The 8,849-nt window shown below is 44.5% G+C and overlaps 1 long non-coding RNA gene across 1 annotated transcript; it reads right to left on the reverse strand.

Annotated features, from left to right (window-relative positions):
- Nucleotides 1–4,332: 4,332 nt before the first annotated feature.
- LOC149355736 (uncharacterized) lies at nucleotides 4,333–8,448 on the reverse strand. The gene is made up of 3 exons (XR_016289748.1): nucleotides 8,214–8,448; nucleotides 7,231–7,411; nucleotides 4,333–5,557 (listed from the first exon to the last, which is right to left on the reverse strand). It is a non-coding gene; the product is annotated as an uncharacterized LOC149355736 (long non-coding RNA).
- Between the last annotated feature and the right edge of the window lie 401 nt (nucleotides 8,449–8,849).

An 8,849-nucleotide genomic window follows, 5' to 3' on the forward strand; every position in this document is an offset into this window, starting at 1 on the left:
AAAAATTCTACACCGAATGACACTGCAGCACGCTACAGTAGCTTTGCACTCTGGAGTGAAGGGAGCTACTTACAGCTGTATGATACAGGCCTTCTTCTTTCTGTGCCATAGAAACAGGCCGGACCCACCACCTTGGCGGCTGTCTCCGCTGGCGCCGCTCCTGCTTTCTTTTTAGGATCACTGAGAGCATCATTCTTAACAGTAGCAGTAACTCTGGCCTGCGCACCGCCGATATGATCAGAAGCAGATGCGCACTAGGTCGAATTGACCATTTGCAGAAACGTTTGTGCGCATGCGCGGTGAAGCCACAGCTAGCGCCCCCTACAGGCGATTTGGTTTTGGTTGGAAAACATTAGCCGGCCGTGCATTCCTGCGCCGTAGTGCGGCGACCGATGTGAGCTCCTTGCCTTGCTTTTGCCACGTGTATCAAAATTTCAGCTCACTACGTGGCCTACGGGTGCACGAATTAGTTTATTGAGAAGGGAAGCACGAAGTTTTACAGGTTCCCGTCCGCGAGGCTACGTGGCGAAAAAAGAGCGGCATGGATAGCGGCTGTGAGAAGGCAGAATGCAGACGGCTCGCCATGGGAGCCGAACGAACATTCTCACATCTACAGCTCGCATTTTATAACAGGTACGGCACATTTAACCACTTATATGTAGGTTTGTACGATTAGAAACCGCGTTCAATGCAGGACAGCCGTCAAAATTCGAGAACCATCCTGACTTCGTCCAAGTGTGTTCAACTACGTTAGGAGTCCCGGTGATGCTGCTGTGCGTCTTCATAGCCGATGGCTTAAACGACAGAAAGGTAAACGCTACTTTTTCTGTTGATTTCTTGCGGGGACCAGAAATACCAACGCAGAACTGAGGAGCACATGTAATGTGTCGTTCGTGTCTCATAATTTGTGATCGCTTTCATCATCAGTAAGATGAGCCTGTAAGCGCTTGTCGTTCTTTGCAGCGGCTAGCGAAGTGCGGCCGGCAGCGGTTGCGTGGTTTACAGAACTCGCACGGCGAAAGCCGTGCTACGGTAGCATAGGGCATGAGCAACTTCGGCGTGTTGATTTATTACCCAGTCGATAAATAGTGGCAACGCTACTCGCGTTTATAAAGTGCTTTTAGATTACAAAGTTGGGCATTTTTCAGAATTGTGAACGCCGCATCCAATGCCTTTATTGAAAATATTTTCACTGTATTTCTTTGACCTACAATATGTGGCTGCTGTGGATGTCTCAGCCTCGTTTCTTGTATTGAGAATATGTTCACTGCATAACCGCTGTTTCATGGTTACAGGCAAACTTCAAGCGCCAGCGCGTGCAGCAGAAATATGTGTAGCTGCTCCTGATGATATGGCAGAGTTTCAGCAGCCAGCTAATGGTGAGCTTGCATGTACTTTCCAGACTGCAACGCTCTCCTGAGTTTTCGCCCATACCGTGTTGTGAACACTGCAGATGCTCGTTGCACCTGGCCTTGCTACTGGTGCAATATGCTCACAGAGCAAAATTAGTGTTATGCACTAAGGGTTTCTCCAGCTTCTGAGTACCAGATGTTGTTGCTTTCAGGGAATCCTGACATGGACGCAATTGCGGCGCAGGATAACAGAGCAGACGAGGACTCAGTAGCGCTACAGTTGCGTGCAAATCGTGAGTTTTCACATGACTGGTCAGTCGTTGCTGTTCTTGTGTGTCTGTGCTCAACCGAGAAGCTTCCCAGGTTTTTCCAGGTTCTGAGTGCTATCCGTTGTCTTGCTCGCAGAAAATCTTGATATGGCCACAAGTTCTGCTCAGGACGTCAAAATGGCTGAGGAGGACACAAGAGAGTTGCAGAAGCTTGAAAATGGTTAGTTTGCACGTGCTTTGCACAGTGAAATGCTCTTCTGAGCTTTTGCTCACATTATGGTACGAATGCTGCGGCTGCTTGTTGCAGCTGGCCTGCTTCTGCCGTGAGGAACTCAACTAGAGATGAATTATACAGTTCTTTTGCTAGAGAGTACGAGTAGTTTGTGTTGCAGTATGCTTGCAGAGGGAGCTCTAATGTGCGCTTTTTTTTTCTGTGCAGCTGAACGGCCGCCGAGCCGCTGCAGAAAGCGCTGACACACTGTCAGGCTGCTGCTAAGAGCGGCGGCCGTTCACTTCGCCATGGTCAGCGGGCACTCTCTGTTTGCTCGAGGCACCGTTGAGAGCGCTGAAATTTGGTAGCGCACGAGCGTAGTCACGTGGCATTATTTCATATTTCGCGGGCTTTGTTTAGATGCAGGAAAAAAGGACCCCGTAGGAGACACGATGCTGCAATAAACTGGATCGGTTCTTTATAAACCTGCTCTACAGCTTGACGTAACGGTCTTGGCACCGAAATGAATATTTTAAAAGTTGCATAATTCATCTTAGTTAATGAGCTAATTAACCGCAATTAAAAATATTCTGAGGAGCGCCACATAATGGCAAACACTGTAGCGTTGGTTTCAGCGGGCTGCTGTTTACCAATTTTTTTAAATGCTTGGTTCAGTTACGTGAAACACCCTGTATGCAGTTTTCAGGTGACATCGCAGGCGCATTCTTTGGGCGAATCACAGACTAGGCAGGAAGCTGGGCTTGGTGAGCTCCCCATACCTTGGGAAGTTTCCATCCCAGACAGAGCCACGCAGAAAATTCTAAATGGCGCTGCCTCAGCACTAGCGACCCCGAACCTTCAGCCCGACCGTGGGACAAAGAGGTATCCCATTTCCTGTCTAGCCCCTGCTCATCAGGAAAGGCTAGGAAAGGGAAGGTACAGAAAGCCAGGCTTTCGCCGCGCTTTCTGGACCCAAAGATGGCGGCTGCTGTGACTTCGTTGGAAACTACCCTTACAAAAATTTTTAGTAACATTCTTTAGAAAGTCTTTCGACAATTGTTAATAGAACCTATCAACATTGAATAGAAAGTCTTTTAAACGTATTTGTACATTGTAGTAACAACCTATCAACCGTCTTCCGACAATTGGCCACCGATATCCAAAAGACTCAAGTACAGAGGAAGTCTTTATACTTCCTATCATCCCCTTATCGAGTTTCTATACACTTCCTACTGACCCCTTACCGACAATGTCTACCAACACCCTATTAACGGTCTTCCGACAATTGGCCACCGTTATCCAAAAGACTCAAGTACATAGAAAGTCTTTACACTTCCTATCAACCACATACCGACAATGTCTACCAACACCCTATTAACGGTCTTCCGACAATTGGCCACCGTTATCCAAAAGACTGAAATACATAGAAAGTCTTTACACTTCTTATCAACCACATACTGACAATGTCTACCAACACCCTATCAACGGTCTTCCGACAATTGGCCACCGTTATTCAAAAGACTCAAGTACGAAGAAAGTATAATTCCTACATCAACTTTTGGAAAAGTGTGTGTTAACTACAAAGTACAACACTTTTACTAACATAGTTTTATCACTTCAAAATCATTTTGTGAACACTATCCTGGAGTGCCTAAAGAATAATAGAAGCGAAATGCAAATTATTACATTTATTGTGCACAAGTGTACATACGCGCTACAACACATGCATGATGCATCAAAATATTTTATGGAGAACAATAGAGGAACAGAATATTGCCTTCGGCACACTTCCCCTCAGTTCCCTCTTAGTAACAATGACTGACACACAGCAATTGAAAAACATAACAGGTTTTAATTCACGATGTTTCAGCTGGAGGACCAGCCTTTTTCGAGTATAGTATAGCATTCGAAACAAAAGCTGTGTGCTTCAAATGCAGTAGTACACTTGAAAACGGCTGGCCCTCCAACCAAAACGTCGTCAATGAAATCCCGTTAGGTTTTTCTTACATATATAAGAGGTGTTTCAGGGAAGACTAAGTAATCTTCAAAAAACAAGTATTTTGAGATGAATGTATGGCTTTTTCAGCATAGTATTACCAGTGTTGGCAGGCACCAGAAAACTTGTGAAGAGTCTTACGTAATAAGCTGGTTAGCTAATTTTTATTAATGAACCTTTTCACTATCACAAACTTCGTTAAAACATTAAGTTGGGCTAGTTGCTAACTGCTTGAAGGAATCATATTCTTAGCGGTAAGAACACACACACACAGGACACCCGCTAGACTTCAACTATCTTTACTGGACACTTGTACGACATAAATATGTATCACTGAGCACACGCAGGTGCCTCGTCATCCGCAACAGGTCTAACTACGCCCTGCCCTCTCCTGCAAGGCATACGGTTGCGCCGATAAACAATCTCTTTTTCTGCCAATGCCAGGGAGGGAGTGCTTACACACATGCCCGCCTCTTGAACATGAAAGGCCTGGGAGCCGAGAAAAAAGAAAGAGAAATTATCGAAGTCTTTCGTATTCAAGAGGCGTGTGACGTGTGTAAGCACTCCCTCCCTGGCATTGGCAGAAAAAGAGATTGTTTATCGGCGCAACCGTATGCCTTGCAGGAGAGGGCAGGGCGTAGTTAGACCTGTTGCGGATGACGAGGCACCTGTGTGTGCTCAGTGATACATATTTATGTCGTACAAGTGTCCAGTATAGATAGTTGAAGTCTAGCGGGTGTCCTGTGTGTGTGTGTCTTGGTGTTATGTGTGTTTCTTACTGCTAAGAATATGATTCCTTCACTATCAGAGTTAGGCGTCTAGTTGCCATTAGAGACTTGTAGCAGTTACATGCACTGGAGGGGATTTCTTTCCCTGTGTGCTTTCATAAGCACATGTATTTTCGCACGATGCAGCCAAATTTTGTCGCGCCACAGCGGCGAAAGTAATCATGTTTTGTACATTCTAAAAACTGATATGGCTACTACGAACAACTGGCTAGAAGTCTCTAACGGCAACCAGTTGCAAACCTGTGTTAGTTAAAAAGTTAATTATCAGAAATTAGTTAACCAGCTTACTAAATACACCTCACCGGCTTTCTGGTGTCTGCTAACACTGGTAATATTATGCAGCAAAAGCCATATTTTTGAAATACTTATTCTTCCCTGAAACACCTGGTGCATATAAATACTGCTCACTTTCCTGTACAACACAGAAATGAAATAATTTCTTCTGTAACATGAAGATTCCATGAGCCACATAACAAACCCGTGGAAAAAAACTGCATGCATACACACACATCTCTCCAAAACAGCTAAAAAATCCCACACAGTGAAACAATGCTTACACTGTCTTAAGACCAACATTAAAGGATGCAAACACTAGCGAATTAAAACTCAAACAGATGCCAAACATATGCTAAATGTCCACATGGATGTAGATATCAAGCTATGAGCTGATTTTAATAAACATACATCAGCACAGAAATGCTTAAGTGACTTTGTTGGTGCACTATCCTGACACTTGTCCTCAATATCAGGCAGCCTGCTTGTTGTTCATCATCATCATCAGCCTGACTATGCCCACTGCAGGGCAAAGGCCTCTCCCATGCCTCTCCAATTAACCCTGTCGTTACTTGTCTGCATCACCAGCGGAAGAGGTAGCGTCCTAGTGATGAGACGTGTGCACGAACAGGTAGCCTCCTCCATGGCAGAATGCAGCAGCAAGAGAACTGCACAAGAAAGCATTCAAAGTATAGTTATAGTAACTTCTAATAGAATCAAACACGGAGAAGCAACAATCAGTTAAATGTGCTCTAAAATGCAGCACTCCGAGTGAGTTTGATAAGGCTGCTGAGTAATAGCATCAGCAGCAGTCACAAGACTAGAACTAAATGTAATGCGTCCTTGAACAAGAAAAAGCTATAACATGCTGTTGTGTTCAATTCTGCCCCCCCATTCGAACACTGAATGATATTCACAGGAACTGAAATTAACGTGTTACACCTAATTAGGCTACCACAAAGAGATATTTAGCCATTCCAGTCATATGAACATAACATGCAGGCCATCAAATATGAAAATTATTTTGTGTTTCTGATTTGTTTGCACAAAAATTCAGGAAACTTTTGTTTTCAAAAGTGATGGCACAGACACACTGCAATATAATGTACATGTTGCTGTAGATAATGTATCATTTGGAGCTATACCATGTGTTAGGGGAAAATGTATGAACAAAGAGTACAAAGGTGAGCAAGTTCGTCAGGGCAAGAGTGGCAAACTCTAAAGCAAATGAATCAAAATATTAAGGCACACACTGCGTCAGATACAATACTTGTAAGTAAAGCTGCATAGAACTACAAGCGATAAAAGCCTCAGAAACGTGCCCCTAAGGGAGCAGCTGAACTGGTAGTTTTTTATTTGTCCCGCAGCACATCCCTCCAGTGCTGAGGCCTGCTCATCTGTTTAAGTTAAGGATACAAGGAAAACAAGCAAACAAGTGTTCCAAAGAAGATAAAAATGTGCACTTAGGTTGTTCTTTAGGAAATTACCTGTGACTAATTGCAGCAATAAATACCTCGAGAAAGTAAATTAAGTTATTTACACGGCTTATTACAAACCTTGATGGCACGGGAGAAAGGCAACATCAAATGCATCGGTTCAAGTAAAGCCAGGGGTCTTGTTAAGGTCACAGCAATATTTGTTGACTTAGGCTCAGCTAGTGTAATGCAATCAGTAACTGAACGTCGGCATGAATAAAAATAACAATGCACCAATACTCAATTCCAAATGCATTTCACCTGTACAGTGCAATCAGTTGTGACAAAGGGAGTGTGAAAGAAAACCTCAGCAATGCTCATGACATCGAATAAGCACCTTTCTTCTGTACAGCTAAAATATAAGCTTTACAGGGTTTCATGTAATGCAAGGATAACCTGGTAAGGTATCAATTATTGATGCTAGCAACACCTATGCTTCTAAAGGTGAGTGCTCCACTTGAACGCTAATATTCAATTATGCATTGCCCGTTAGGCCATGCCTATCACATCACTGGTTCACTTCAAACATGCCATACCTTGTAAGAGGTAGGTACTGCTGAAGTAAACCTATAAAATTTATTTGCTGCTTTTAGACTGCTGTATAAAGGTCATGAAGCAGATAATTGTTTTAATTTGGTCTATACTGTGGTCAAGATTTCCAAGCACAAGAGGCATGAGGGAAAAAACTATAAAAAGCATTTCACACTATAACACAATGCACTTGACTCGGGGAAGGCTTTCATGATGCCCGCAATATCTTTTCCCTTTCTCTTGCTCCTCTTTTAAAAGAAAAAAAACGAAAGAGAGAGGGAGCCTGGACCAGAAGATTTTTGGCAGGCTAAAAAAGACAAGGAAAAAATACCCACTCGTCTACCTATCCTTTTACAAGTGGCACATGCTTGATATCCAGTGTCAATGGCTGATAGGCTGAACCAGCAGGCCTTGATGTCATCTGCCTCTGGTTGAGGTAGCATTGGCTCGATGACAGATGAAAGCTGGTGCAAAAGTAGCGTGATGAGACCGGTGGAGCAGCTGTACAGGGCTTGACTGCGGGTGCATTTGAAGAAAGGTTGCATTAGAGCCATGCTTTCATAAACATCATCACAGAAGCCACATCCCATTACAACCTCTAGCTGTTCAGTCCAATGTGTTCATGAGTGGAGGCTAATGATTAATTACCTATGTCTCCAATAGTTAGCAAAAAATGGTTTACAACGCTTGTCATACTTTTCTTAAAGCTATTATTCGCGAATCACGTTATACTTTTATCGCTTCAGACTGAAAATGGGGGAATGACATAAATGTAGTGAACGTAAAAAAATTAAATGACAACAGACCTGTGCGATTACCTCAGCTGCACTGCAATGGAATGGTTCTGCTATTTTTAATCGCCGTTTCGTTGACCAGAACTATCAAGAAACACAGCATTTGATGTGACTGCGACGTAGAACGGGCAATGCTCCTTATCCAGTAAACACTCAGGCAGCAGAATCAAAAGACGCACGCCGCTACAAGCACTTTTCGTTCTTATGGTCTCCTTTTCACGCGCTGCTCCTGTTCAGTCGGAATAACGAATCAAGCAGCACCCCATAGTTCTCGGCGTGCAACCAAATTCTATCACATAACTCCTGCGCCGAGGAGCTGACGCAAAGAGCGTGAGGCGGCGGGTTAAAAGTTGCATAGTTGGCAAGCGAGCGTGTCAGAACACCTTCTCTCTGCAAACGATCGCGTGGTGCCCGCATTTTGCACCTCACTGCGAACAAGACGTGAAGACCAACCCAAATGCATTCGCAGCCCTCAATCATACCCCCGACACATCGGAGAAGTCACTTTGCAGTTCTGTACTTACATTTGTCAACGTTCACGGCAAGCCGTTTCTTCTATCGGGCATCGGGCGCCGGCCGCTCTCGGCGTGGTTGCGTGCAGTACGTCAGAGCAGTTTTTGAGCACTGCGTGCGCGTAAGAACGTCTTCCGCAGCACTGGAGCCATCTGTCACCTTCCGAGTTCCGTCACACTACCACAACACTAACGAGGCCGCACATTTAACACAAACAAACTGAAGAAAATCACCCACAACTTCACAACCGTCGCACCCCGCCAACAAAGAGTCGTTTCAGCGTCCTAAAATAGGTAGTGTAGCGCGCGGCCAACATGAGACTCGCAATCCGCCGCCAGCGAACGGAAAGATGGCGTTAACGTCGCTTAACTTTACACGCGTTAAAAAAAAGAATTGATAAAGCCCTTTTTGCCATAAACTTGTTGCATTAAACGACAAAATATTTTGTTTCAATTACAAGTCAGCAAGTTGGAATGATTGAAGTGAAAAAATGCGACTACTCACAAACATCTGTTTCTGGCGGCGCTGCGAACGAAAGCTTGTAAAACCGGGCAGCTACAGGCGACGCATCTGGGGCCAGGAAAGCCGCAGCCGCTGCACGGCTGCACTGTCTGCCTAGTCCTAAGGCTATCACTCAGCTCCCCGTA

This window comes from Amblyomma mixtum, chromosome 3 (assembly GCF_055824585.1).
Source record: "Amblyomma mixtum isolate Tamu chromosome 3, ASM5582458v1, whole genome shotgun sequence".
NCBI lineage: Eukaryota > Metazoa > Arthropoda > Arachnida > Ixodida > Ixodidae > Amblyomma > Amblyomma mixtum.